This window comes from Nomascus leucogenys, chromosome 10, assembly GCF_006542625.1.
Source record: "Nomascus leucogenys isolate Asia chromosome 10, Asia_NLE_v1, whole genome shotgun sequence".
NCBI lineage: Eukaryota > Metazoa > Chordata > Mammalia > Primates > Hylobatidae > Nomascus > Nomascus leucogenys.
The window spans coordinates 35,007,520-35,022,242 of NC_044390.1; the positions used below are offsets into that span (position 1 = coordinate 35,007,520).

General features: G+C 36.7%; 1 protein-coding gene across 3 annotated transcripts in view; it reads right to left on the reverse strand.

Moving 5' to 3' along the window:
• The window catches only part of CNOT2 (CCR4-NOT transcription complex subunit 2), a 111,298-nt gene that overhangs the window by 51,367 nt on the left and 45,208 nt on the right, over positions 1 to 14,723 (reverse strand). The gene's annotated exons all lie outside the window — the stretch shown is intronic.

Genomic DNA, 14,723 nt, shown 5'->3' on the forward strand with positions numbered 1-14,723 from the left:
AGGTTACCCACAAAGGGAAGCCCATCAGACTAACAGCTGATCTCCCAGCTGTTAGAACAGAAACTCTACAAGCCAGAAGAGCGTGGGGACCAATATTCAACATTCTTAAAGAATTTTCAACCCAGAATTTCATATCCAGCCAAACTAAGCTTCATAAGTGAAGGAGAAATAAAATCTTTTACAAACAAGCAAATGCTGAGAGATTTTGTCACCACCAGGCCTGCTCTAAAAGAGCTCCTGAAGGAAGCACTCAACATGGAAAGGAACAACTGGTACCAGCCACTGCAAAAACATGCCAAATTGTAAAGACCATCAAGGCTAGGAAGAAACTGCATCAACGAACGAGCAAAATAACCAGCTAACATCATAATGACAGGATCAAATTCACACATAACAATATTAACCTTAAATGTAAATGGGCTAAATGCTCCAATTAAAACACACAGACTGGCAAACTGGATGAAGAGTCAAGACCCATCAGTGTGCTGCATTCAGGAAATCCATCTCATGTGCAGACACACACACAGGCTCAAAATAAAGGGATGGAGGAAGATCTACCAAGCAAATGGAAAACAAAAAAAGGCAGGGGTTGCAATCCTAGTCTCTGATAAAACAGACTTTAAACCAACAAAGATCAAAAGAGACAAAGAACGCCATTACATAATGGTAAAGGGATCAATTCAACCAGAAGAGCTAACTCTCCTAAATATATATGCAACCAATACAGGAGCACCCAGATTCATAAAGCAAGTCCTTAGTGACCTACAAAGAGACTCAGACTCCCACACAATAATAATGGGAGACTTTAACACCCCACTGTCAACATTAGACAGATCAACCAGACAGAAAGTTAACAAGGATATCCAGGAATTGAACTCAGCTCTGCACCAAGCAGACCTAATAGACATCTACAGAACTCTCCACCCCAAATCAACAGAATATACATTCTTTTCAGCACCACACCACACCTATTCCAAAATTGACCACATAGTTGGAAGTAAAGCTCTCCTCGGCAAATGCAAAAGAACAGAAATTATAACAAACTGTCTCTCAGACAACAGTGCAATCAAACTAGAACTCAGGATTCAGAAACTCACTCAAAATCGCTCAACTACATGGAAACTGAACAACCTGCTCCTGAATGACTACTGGGTACATAACGAAATGAAGGCAGAAATAAAGATGTTCTTTGAAACCAATGAGAACAAAGACACAACATACCAGAATCCCTGGGACACATTCAAAGCAGTGTGTAGAGGGAAATTTATAGCACTAAAGGCCCACAAGAGAAAGCAGGAAAAATCTAAAATTGACACCCTAACATCACAATTAAAAGAACTAGAGAAGCAAAAGCAAACACATCCAAAAGCTGGGAGAAGGCAAGAAATAACTAAGATCAGAGCAGAACTGAAGGAAATAGAGACACAAAAAACTCTTCAAAAAATAAAAGAATCCAGGAGCTGGTTTTTTGAAAAGATCAACAAAATTGATAGACTGCTAGCAAGACTAATAAAGAAGAAAAGAGAGAAGAATCAAATAGATGCAATAAAAAATGAAAAAGGGGATATCACCACCGATCCCACAGAAATACAATCTACCATCAGATAATACTACAAACACCTCTATGCAAATAAACTAGAAAATCTAGAAGAAATGGATAAATTCCTCGACAAATACACCCTCCCAAGACTAAACCAGGAAGAAGTTGAATCTCTGAATAGACCAATAACAGGTTCTGAAATTGTGGCAATAATCAATAGATTACCAACCAAAAAGAGTCCAGGACCTGATGGATTCACAGCCGAATTCTACCAGAGGTACAAGGAGGAACTGGTACCATTCCTTCTGAAACTATTCCAATCAACAGAAAAAGAGGGAATCCTCCCTAACACATTTCATGAAGCCAGCATCATCCTGATACCAAAGCCTGGCAGAGACATAACCAAAAAAGAGAATTTCAGACCAATATCCTTGATGAACACTGATGCAAAAATCCTCAATAAAATACTGGCAAACCAAATCCAGCAGCACATCAAAAAGCTTATACACCATGATCAAGTGGGCTTCATCCCTGGGATGCAAGGCTGGTTCAACATATGCAAATCAATAAACGTAATCCAGCATATAAACAGAACCAAAGACAAAAACCACATGATTATCTCAATAGACGCAGAAAAGGCCTTTGACAAAATTCAACAACCCTTCATGCTAAAAACTCTCAATAAATTAGGTATTGATGGGACGTATCTCAAAATAATTAGAGTTATCTATGACAAACCCACAGCCAATATCATACTGAATGGGCAAAAACTAGAAGCATTCCTTTTGAAAACTGGCACAAGACAGGGATGCCCTCTCTCACCACTCCTATTCAACAGAGTGTTGGAAGTTCTGGCCAGGGCAATCAGGCAGGAGAAGGAAATAAAGGACATTCAGTTAGGAAAAGAGGAAGTCAAATTGTCCCTGTTTGCAGATGACATGATTGTATATCTAGAAAACCCCATCGTCTCAGCCCAAAATCTCCTTAAGCTGATAAGCAACTTCAGCAAAGTCTCAGGATACAAAATCACAAGCATTCTTATACACCAATAACAGACAAACAGAGAGCCAAATCATGAGTGAACTCCCATTCACAATTGCTTCAAAGAGAATAAAATACCTAGGAATCCAACTTACAAGGGATGTGAAGGACCTCTTCAAGGAGAACTACAAACCACTGCTCAATGAAATAAAAGAGGACACAAACAAATGGAAGAACATTCCATGCTCATGGGTTGGAAGAATCAGTATCGTGAAAATGGCCATACTGCCCAAGGTAATTTAGATTCAATGCCATCCCCATCAAGCTACCAATGACTTTCTTCACAGAATTGGAAAAAACTACTTTAAAGTTCATATGGAACCAAAAAAGAGCCCGCATTGCCAAGCCAATCCTAAGCTAAAAGAACAAAGCTGGAGGCATCACACTACCTGACTTCAAACTATACTACAAGGCTACAGTAACCAAAACAGCATGGTACTGGTACCACAACAGAGATATAGATCAATGGAACAGAACAGAGCCCTCAGAAATGATCCGCAATCTACAACTATCTGATCTTTGACAAACCTGACAAAAATAAGAAATGGGGAAAGGATTCCCTATTTAATAAATGGTGCTGGGAAAACTGGCTAGCCATATGTAGAAAGCTGAAACTGGATCCCTTCCTTACACCTTATACAAAAATTAATTCAAGATGGATTAAAGACTTACATGTTAGACCTAAAACCATAAGAACCCTAGAAGAAAACCTAGGCAATATCATTCAGGACACAGGCATGGGCAAGGACTTTATGACTAAAACACCAAAAGCAATGGCAACAAAAGCCAAAATTGACAAATGAGATCTAATTAAACTAAAGAGCTTCTGCACAGCAAAAGAAACTACCATCAGAGTGAACAGGCACCTACAGAATGGGAGAAAATTTTTGCAACCTACTCATCTGACAAAGGGCTAATATCCAGAATCTACAATGAACTCAAACAAATTTACAAGAAAAAAAAAAAAAAAAAAAAAAAAAAAAAAAAAAAAAAAAAAATATACAAGAAAAAACAACCGCATCAAACGCATCAGTGGCGAAGAGAATGTAAAAAAAAAAAAAAAAAAACAAAAAGTGGGTGAAGGATATGAACAGACACTTCTCAAAAGAAGACATTTATGCAGCCAAAAAAACACATGAAAAAATGCTCATCACTGGCCATCAGAGAAATGCAAATCAAAACCACAATGGGATACCATCTCACACCAGTTAGAAAGGGGATCATTAAAAAGTCAGGAAACAACAGATGCTGGAGAGGATGTGCAGAAACAGCAACACTTTTACACTGTTGGTGGGACTGTAAACTAGTTCAAACATTGTGGAAGTCAGTGTGGTGATTCCCCAGGGATCTAGAACTAGAAATACCATTTGACCCAGCCATCCCATTACTGGGTATATACCCAAAGGATTAGAAATCATGCTGCTATAAAGACACATGCACACATATGTTTATTGTGGTACTATTCACAATAGCGAAGACTTGGAACCAACCCAAATGTCCAACAACGATAGACTGGATTAAGAAAATGCGGCACATATACACCATGGAATACTATGCAGCCATAAAAAAGGATGAGTTTATGTCCTTTGTAGGGACATGGATGAAGCTGGAAACCATTATTCTCAGCAAACTATCACAAGGACAAAAAAACAAACACTGCATGTTCTCACTCATAGGTGGGAATTGAACAATGAGAACACATGGACACAAGAAGGGCAACATCACACACTGGGGACTGTTGTGGTGTGGGGGGAGTGGGGAGGGACAGCATTAGGAGATATACCTAATGCTAAATGACGAGTTAATGGGTGCAGGACACCAATATGGCACATGCATACATATGTAACAAACCTGCACGTTGTGCACATGTACTCCAAAAGTTAACGTATAATAATAATAAAATTTAAAAAAAAATAAGTCTCATAAGATCTGATGGTTTTATACAGGGGGGTTCCTCTGCACACATTCACTGTTGCCTGCTGCCATGTAAGACATGACTGCTCCTCATTTGCCTTCTGCCACGATTGTGAGACCTCTCCAGCCATGTGAGTCAATTAAACCTCTTTCCTTTATAAATTGCCCAGTCTTGGGTATGTCTTTATTAGCAGCATGGGAACAGACTAATACAATAGGAGAAGCCACTCCAATGGCCTCCAAACAGGTCTTTATTAATCTATTCTTCTTCCCCTCAATTGTACTCTCCCACATCAAAGTGATTTTTTAAAGTAAAAATTTTTTATCTTCATGGACTTGCTGATAAAAATTCCTCAACAGCACTCCCAAATCAATAAGGCTTATAAGATGTTTTGTAACCTCTGACTTCTCTCCTAAGTCCCCTGATACCACCAAACCCTTGCCATACCTTCAGTTACTCAGAACACAAGTTAGTTTCCATGTCACGGTCTTTGCATATGCTGATACAGCTACTTAAAATGTCCTTTCTCCCGTTCTTTGAAACTTTCACAATAAGTTAGGACTCTTGTTTTATACAGTCTCTGAAAACACTTTATCATAACTATAAAATAATAATAAATTATTGTGCCAGGCAATATTCTAAATGCTTTAAAATTTATTTATGTAATTATCAAGATAACGCTAGAAAGTAAGAACAATTAACTATCCCTATTTTGTAGCTAAGAACCAGAGAAGTTAGGTTAACTTCCTAAGGTTATATATCTGAGAAATGCAGAGATGGGTTTTGAACCCAGACCAATTTGCCAGAGTCCCCTGTTTTAACCATGATAGTACACTGACTCTCAAATATACAACGAATAGTTTAATGTGTGTTTTGTTCTTGAATTTGTAAAGGGAAAAGCAGTAAGGAGCAAATAAGCCGATTGGAGGAGGGAGGTCCTTATATTGTGAACAATGGTAAGTAGGGTATACCACAATTCAAATATTTATGTGTGTCAAAAAGATCACTTTAGCACAAGAACAAGAATGGACTGATTATGACTGACTATAAACATGTGAGACAAAAGCCAGTCTCTACAACACTAAGTACATGTATTTTACAGAAAGTTGCATTAATTTGAAAATGAAGTTATGCTTAAAAGAAATACTACTATACCAATTAAAAATTATTATCCACCAGGTGCAGTGGCTCATGCCTGTAATCCCATTCAACTCCCAGAGGTTGAGGTGGGTGGATCACCTGAGGTCAGGAATTCAAGAGCAGCCTGGCCAACATGGCGAAACCCCATCTCTACTAAAAATACAAAAATTAGCTAGGCATGGTGGTGCGCACCTGTAGTCCCAGCTACTTGGAGGCCGAGGCAGGAGAATCACTTGAACTTGGGAGGCGGAGTTTGCAGTGAGCCAAGACGATGCCACTGCACTCCAACCCGGGTGACAGTGAGACCGCGTCTCAAAAACAAACAAACAAAAATTATTATCCAAGGAGGGCTTCAGATAAGTAGAAATAACTACTAAAAGTTATATATACCCGGTTTCCATCTTCCCAAAGAACTAACATTTTTAGGTACTTAAGTATAGTGAACACAATTTAACCTTTCAAGGAATTAGGACAATTATAACCAAACTTTTATTATAATAGCTCTAATGTAGACATTATAGCATTACATATGTAGGACACATCTAGAACTTGTGTTAAAACAAAACAATTCCCTAGTAGCAACTTTTTATTGTAGATTCTCTAATGTAGAGAGGAGTTTTACTGCTAACATGTTGGTACAGGTGTCACAGGATAAAATCAATTGTCTCATTCACTGCTTCATACTGAGTACCAAATTTTCACTCCCAGCTACAGAGTTTGTACTCCGTTTACATTATACAAGATGAAGAGTGCTAACTGCAAGATATACAGTACCTGAGAAGGGGGAAAAAGTGTTTCTTTCTCAGGCACTGTTTTCCTAATGGAGAGCTGAGTAATTTAGAATTTGACTTCTTACTTTCTCTCTGAATTCCATACTCAATATCAACAAACACTTAATATACAAATATGCACAAGTTCTTGTCTATAAAATAGGCAGAAACTTAATAGAAAATCATAGCCAACTGCCATTAACACTTATCTGCCTTTTATCAAGGTGTAGCCAATTAACATCTGAAACCAATGATGAGGAGTCCTAATACCTGAAGATAATCTAGTGTTTTTATAATTGCCCTTTAGAGGGAAAACATGATAGGTAAAAATCTCACAGGCTGCCTAAATTCTATGGAAGTAGAATATTCCTATATCAAATATTGTATTGTTACAACCTGGAAATATTTGTTAACAAAGATATTTTTGTTTTAGTAGTATTTTTTGTGATAGGATTTTAAACTGCTTATCCTGCTTCACAACTACTATAAATAATTCTAATTTTATTTAATTCTTGAAAAACAATAAAAAGGGGGGGCTTAAATAAAGGACAGAAAGGCACCTACACTGCACAAAAAAATTCTAGCTTCTTAAAGAACAAAGATATTAATACCTGGAAATCTTTACAGAAAAAAAAAAAACTCTCCATGTGAGAAATTCAAGTCCTCCGAGTTCTAGAATACTGTGGTTTCATATTTTTAATATGATATATGTATAATGAAAAGTTCATGAATCTGCTTAGGATGGATCTAAGAAAAGTGAAGATTTAGAGAAATTTTAAAGTCTAGAATTATAAATAATCAAATCAATACCATGGAAACAAGAGCAACTCATTTCATAGTTTTAGCCAATGCAGAATGACCATAAATAAGCAAAAAAGGCCTTAATGAATACCAAAGATAGTTAACATGTAGAAACACACACACAAAAATCTATGACTGGTTGGAAATAGGCTTTAGTAGAAAGCTAGGGACCTATACAAACATTTCCACAATCATTATTTTGGAGAGTAGATAAATATCCTGGCAGAGTCCTTTCCAAGGTTTACAGAAATATTTAGCATATTTCTGTGTATTTTTTGGGGGCTCATCCAATAAAACAAGATGGCCTATATCTGAAAGATGGGGAGGGTATGTATGTGTGTGTTGGTGGGGAGAGGGGAGGGTGAAAAAACACATTACTCTTTCCTAATCCAAAAACTAAAATCTGGTGTCTGAAGCTGCTTTATTCAGAAAATATTCTGAAAAGCCACGTATGTTATCCCTTAATATACACCCCCAAAGTCTACAAATTCTCTAGGGAGTGTTACCAAAATGCTACAAGTATCTCCACAAGTTTGACTCTGATCTAGGGAGAATATGTTCTGTACGTTTCAACATGAATAAACAGATTTTGTGGTTTTCTAGAATCTTAAAATGTGCTGCACCAATATGCTTTATATAGATTCACATTTGAATAATTAATATATAAGCTTTAAAAGCTAAGTGCATCATCCTAAAACCAAAATTCTAATTATTCAAAAAGTGCTAATCCATAGGAAAAAAGTACACATATACTAAAGAACTAAATATAATTAGTACCTCTTATGAGCAGTAAGAAGTTGGAGTTGAGAACTCACACAATAGAGCCTAAAATTAAAGTAGTACTTTATCCTTAAATATTAGGATGTAAAACTATAAAATACAAATGGAACGACATATAACAGTAGAAAATCTCTACATTTAGAATACAAAACAAATCTTCTATGCATAAAGAAAGAAAATCTTCTAATGAGAATATTTTAAATCCTTAAAAGAGGGTAGGCAAAGATGGGTCTGATAGGGAGGAAGGAAAGGAATATGAATACATATTGAGAAAAAAATGGGATGTACTTTGCTGAGGGAGATGTGTTTATATAGAGTGTCCAGTTATCTAAAAAACTCAAGAAAAAAAGGGAGATAAACTGCTGGGAAGTCTGTATTTTGATGACTTGTTTTGAGACCTGAAATACCAAACACACTAGAACTCCAATCTCTTTTAATCCTCACATACTTTCTCTGAAGAAATTTAGTAACCATGGGCCATCTTAAGAGTCTGTTTTTCTTGGGTTTAATGTGAATGTCTTGTATGTGCAAAAATCTATAAATCACATGAACATGAATTATACGGGTAGATGTAGGAGAACGAAAGAAACAAGTTTTGAAAGCTTTCTGAGAAGAAGCTCAAAAGTAAGGTAGTGAAGACCCAGAGCTACATCCCTACAAAATTAAATCTGTAATGTTTAGATCATGATTTCCAGTGCAAGGCAGACAAGGAGAAAACGCCAGGAGTGTCGGCATCTCTCTCTCTCACACACACACACACGACACAGGATCTGACGAGTTTATTCATTCATTCAACAAATATTTGCTGAATTATGTACCAGATATCTATACTTATTTTTGTTAACTTCAAACCTAGAGATTGGTAGAAACGTTCCAGTCCTCCTGTCAAGACTTCAAGGAAAAAGATGTTTGAAGTTTCTATTTCTGTAAAGATTAAAAACATGGCTACCTGCCTAATACCTCAGGAAAAAATAGCACATCTAAAGCTAGTGGAAGAAAACTAAAACTTGCCTCCTTCTGAGACCAAGTTACATACGGCAAAATTATAGTCTATGGACTTAGGCCTTCCCCAACTTTTTTTTTAGCTTCTTTTTTGAACATGGGTTTTCTGGACCTGCTATATACACTGTGGAGAATATAAAGTTTAAAAAAATGTAAGAACCTTCCTTTGCATTGTAATATGAATAGTTTATTAAGGTTTTTTCCTATTTCACATCTAACAAGAATTAAAATTATTTCTTCTACACTATTTTTAAATCATTTGAGTTTTATGAGAAAAATAATTTATAAGAAACATTATATTTCTAAACAAAATGACTCATTGATAAAATGGCCCAACATCCACCCTCAAAATACTGATGACAGTACCATTTTTCCCCCAGCTTTCCCCACCACATACTTACCTGTGCAACTTCTTTCAACATTTGCTACTCTGGGGATTGGAAAGCTCAGAGCTGGAGGCTGAAGTGAAGAAGGAAAGGTTGGACGGTGAGCCATGGCACCAGCTCCACACTAGGAGCTCCCCTGAGATATTACAGCAGGGTTGACGCCATAGCTCTGAAGTTCAACTCCAGCAAACAGTAAGAAAGGAGTCCAACCAGAACATGATAAACGATGAGATTCTTTCGCTCTTTGAAAAATAAGGAAATCATGCTATAAAGATCTGAATGTCCAGTTTCAACATTATGACTCCCTGTTCACCTCTTCATTATTGGCCAAACCTAGATTCATCTTTCAGACTAATTTAAAGTACTAAGTTTAAAACAAAAAAAAAGCAGTGCTCATTACAAACTTGCACACTTCTCCAGAAAATGCAAAGACAGAGCTTACCTGGCCATCATGAAAACATGTAAGCACTGTGTTCAAATACTTTGTGCCTATCCACTCCTTGTATACTCTCTTGCTCTCTCGAGTACTCAACATTAAATCTAAGGCTTTAGATTTAAAGACTTTACATTTTATACTTATATACTTTATCCCCTTCACGCTCAGAATAAAAGAACATCAGAAATCAAAGGGAATAGAGGTGAAACACATTTACAATGGACTCCTGCACCATTACCAAGGCCTCCAAGGCCTTCATGACCTTACTCTTTGTTATCTCTAATCTCCTCTGTTAGCATTTTCCCCTTCTCTTCATGTGCTCCTGCCATACTGGCCTCCTTGCTATTCCTCACACACATCGGACATACTTCCGTCTCCAAGCCCTTGCCTTTGTTATCCTCCAGGAATGCTCTTCCTCTAGACATCCAGGTGGCTTCCTACTTCAGGTATGAAGTCATCTCAGTAAGGAATTCCTTGTCTATTTAAAATTACAATACTTTGTCCCCCCACCCCTTACATTTAGTTTTACATTTCCTTAGTCTTCTCCAATCCGAGACTTATCCAAGTCTTTCTTCTTTCACAATATTGATGTTATATCATACACACTGCAGAATGTCCCACAATTTGGGTTTGTCAGGTGTTTTCTCGTTAGATTGAAGTTATGCATTCTGAAAGCCACATCACCACAGAGCTGATGTAGTCTTCTCAAGTGCATCATATGTGATGCATATATTCCAATATATGAGTGCATATGATGTTAATATGTCTTATTACAGGTGAAGTTAACCTTGATCATGGTTAAGGTGGTGCATCTGCAAGTTTTCTCCACTGTAAACTACTAGTTTTCTCTTTTTAAATAAGAAATGTTTTGGAGAAGTACTGTGAGAACATGCAAATACCTGTCTGTCCTTACATTTCTGTCCACTCGTTATAGCATTCATCCGTGAATATTGCTTGCAGTACCTATTACCGTGGTGGTGTTTTGTTTTGTTTTTTTGAGATGGAGTCTTGCTCTGTCGCCCAGGCTGGAGTGCAGTGGCATGATCTCAGCTCACTGCAAACTCCGCCTCCCTGGTTCACACCATTCTCCTGCCTCAGCCTCCCGAGTAGCTGGGACTACAGGTGCCCGCCACCACACCCGGCTAAGTTTTTGTATTTTTAGTAGAGATGGGGTTTCGCCGTGTTAGCCAGGCTGGTCTCGATCTCCCGACCTTGTGATCTGCCCGCCTCAGCCTCCCAAGGTACTGGGATTAGAGGCATGAGCCACCACGCCTGGTCTACCGTGGTGTTTTAATGGTAATTTTCTACTTTCCTTCTCTATTTAATGGAAATGCTTTAACAAAGCAAACCAAATCTTTTAAAGATTTCACTGTTAATTATGAACACAGTGTCAAAGACTTTACATAAATGGACCCAAGTGATTCGCGTAGAAGGTGAAGACTAGTGGCTCAAACTAAAGGCTCTTCACTCTACCAAGCACATTTGTTTTAGCTTTATCACAGTGCCTTTAGAAAAGTGCCTTGGTAGAAAAGGTGTAAAATTTCATGTGCCCTTAGCATTTTTGGCCCTAATAAGGGTCTTTTCTTTTTCCTTGAAAACATCTTCTATTTTCATTAGCACATTTATTATACTGTCTTTAATTTACTGATCCAGATAAAACAATACAGAGATAATATACTATTTTATGCTATACAACACAGATTTTTTTAAAGTAAGAAATGCTAATTAGTAAAATTTTTACCTCACAGCTGAGAAAATGAATTACCATTGTATCTATAGGCCTACTGGATCCTAGGGAATCTTAAGGGAATCAGGAAATTCAGAGGAAACAGTCCAATTTTTAAGTTAAATTGAATCAGGACTATGACAATTCTACATAAGAAGTGGAATTCATTTACTGACCTGTACTGTTTTATTTTTCTTTCTAAATGAAAAATGCTGAGAAATGGTCTGAAATTTGTGTATATTGCACACTGTATAGTATTTTATACAAGAGAAAGCATCCAAGCCTTGTCTGAATGTTGACACAAAAGCTTATTCTCTTTATCAGGAATGGTTTTCATTCATCTTCTCAACCAAAATATAGTTTTTAAAAATGAAATAAGGATGCAGTGGCTCACACCTGTAATCCCAGCATCTTGAGAGGCTAAGGTGGGAGGATCACTTGAGACCAGGAATTTAAGACAAGCCTGGGCAACATTATAGAGACCCTGTCTCTACAAAAAAATTTTTAATAAGAAAAAATAATTTAAAAAAATGAAACATTAAGACTTTTACTTCCAACCAAGAGAGAGTAGTGGTAGTATTAGTTGTAGCAGTAGCCCTCCTAAAGCAACTTGAAAATGGACAAAATATATTAAACAATGCATTTTAGACGCAGGATATCAGGCTGTGCAGGACAATAATCCTTGAGACAAGAGAAAGAATCAATGAGGGCTCAACAACTACCCTCGCTTATAAGACTGAAAGAGTTTTCAGTCTGCAGTGAGGGAGAGGGATTCCAGAGAGGTGGAGCCCAGCAATCTTTGTGAATCGAGGAAGTGGAGAAGAGGGTAATTAAAGGCAGCCAGAATTAATAGGCTGGGATACTAAAAGAGAATGAGTGGCACAGAGAAAGAGCTCTGAAAATACGCAGAGGGTCCCTCTGAGTCTTCAGCTAAGTACTGATTAGCACATGCATGTAAGGAAACTACCATAAGCTAAAAAAACAAAAAAAAACAAAAAAAAAGTCCACCTGAAAAAAACAGAGAAAACAATCCCCAGGGCCCAGACAGGGCTGGGAATCATTTATTTCCTACGAGCCAGAGTAGAAAAACATAATTTACATAATTCATTAAAGAATTGCTTAAATAGTTGGAAGAAAATTAACCCTAAAGATTACTCTGGTTCTGTTAAACAAGACCCAAAACAGAAAAAAAAAAAAAAGAAAGGATGTCTCAAAGATCAAATTATAAGTAACTTAACTGCAACCACAAGAAATCTAAAGAATATTAACAGAAATACAAACATTATATAGCACTCAACAAGATAAAGTTTCCAAAGACTGGCATCCAAGCAAAAATCACCAGCCATGCAAACAAGCAGTAAAAGAGAACAGATAACGAGAAGGAAAAAAAACCAACACTCAACAGAAACAGACATAGTTTCCATTAGTAAACATGAGTAACAGAATTAGTAGACAATGATATTCAAAGAGTTATAATTACATTTTGTATGTAAAAGAAGGCAGAATAACTGGCATGCTGAAGAAAAGATAAGCAAACTTAAAACCATAGTAATAAAAACTATCCTAACTAAAGCATTGTGAGAAAAAAAGAAAAAAAATGAACAAAGCATCAGTAAGCTATGGGACAACTCCAGGCAATTAGATATACTTGTAACTGGAGTCTTCAAAGGACAGTGAAGACAGAGAATATATTCAAATAAATAATGGATGAAAAAAATTCCTAAATTTGTATAAACAAATTCAAGAAGCTCAACAAATCCCACGCATAAGATCCATAAAAAAAATTATACCGACATAGACCTTAATCAAGCTGTGTAAAATAAGTGACAGATTTAATAATCTTAATATTAGCCAGAGAGAAAAAGGTATATCATATACACAAGACTAAAGATAAGAATGACAGCAGATTTTTCATAGGAAATAAGTAAGAAGACAGTGAAGTACCATTTAAAAAATTCTAAAAGCAAAAAACCTGTCAATTTTGAACTTCAGACTCAGTGAAAGTATATTTACAAATAAAGGTGAAATAAAGACTTTTCAAACAAAACCTAAAATAATTCATCACCACTAGAAATGCCTTAGAAAAAAAAAATTTTAATCCTTTAGGTAGAAGAAAAATATTATGAAGAAAGAAGGGAAGAAAAAAAGGAAGAGAAGTGAGCAAGAAAATAAAGAAAGGGCAAGGGAGGGAATAAAAAAAAAAGAAGGGAAAGGAGAGAAGAAAGGGATAAGAAGTAAAAACAGGAAAAGATGGGAAGAAAAAGAGTCAACAAACCTATTCAATTATGAATGATAATAAAAAGCAGAAATAACATTACCACCATCCCTAAAATCACCATGAACAATGAGAAAATATAACAGAAGTCTAAGCAGAAAATGTTTCCCTTAGGAAGTGAGATTTCAGCTGAGATCTAAAGAATAATTAAAATACATGTTGTTTGGTAGTACAACTAAGAACCCAGAATGCCCCACTAAATAACAACTAAAATCACTCCATAAAATACTAACTTTATCCAATCAACAATACTTACTACATGCCAGACATTATTCTCAGGTGAGGGTACAGCAATGAACAAAATAAACACTAACAGAGGTTACATTTTTAAGTGTACAGCTGAACCTGCAAGGGAGGAAGGGAAATTCAGCACCCTTAAATGAGAGTAAAAGCTAGAATTCCAGAGAAGCCACAAGCTTGTATCCCCAAAGGAGAAGCTATTTAAAAAAGCTTTTTATAAATCATATACCTTAAAATGTTACACCATGACTGAGAGCGGTGGCTCATGCCTGTAATCCCAGCACTGTAATCCCAGGCCGAGGTAGGTGGATCACCTGAAGTCCAGGAGTTCGAGACCAGCCTGGCCAATGTGGTGAAACCCCATCTATACTAAAAATACAAAAAAAATTAGCTGAACATGGTGGCAGGTGCCTGTAATCCCAGCTACTCGGGAGGCGGAGGCAGGAGAATCGCTTGAACCAGGGAGGCACAGGTTGCAGTGAGCCGAGATTGCACCATTGCACTCCAGCCTAGGTGACAAGAGTGAAACTCCATCTCAAAAAAAAGAAAAAAAAAAAAAGAAAAAAAAAAAAAAAAAAAAAAAGAGCTACACTATAATTGTAATAACCCCTTAGTAAAGAGGACATCAAAAAATCTCGATGTTCCTGTTATTTATGGTAAGCAAAAAGTGG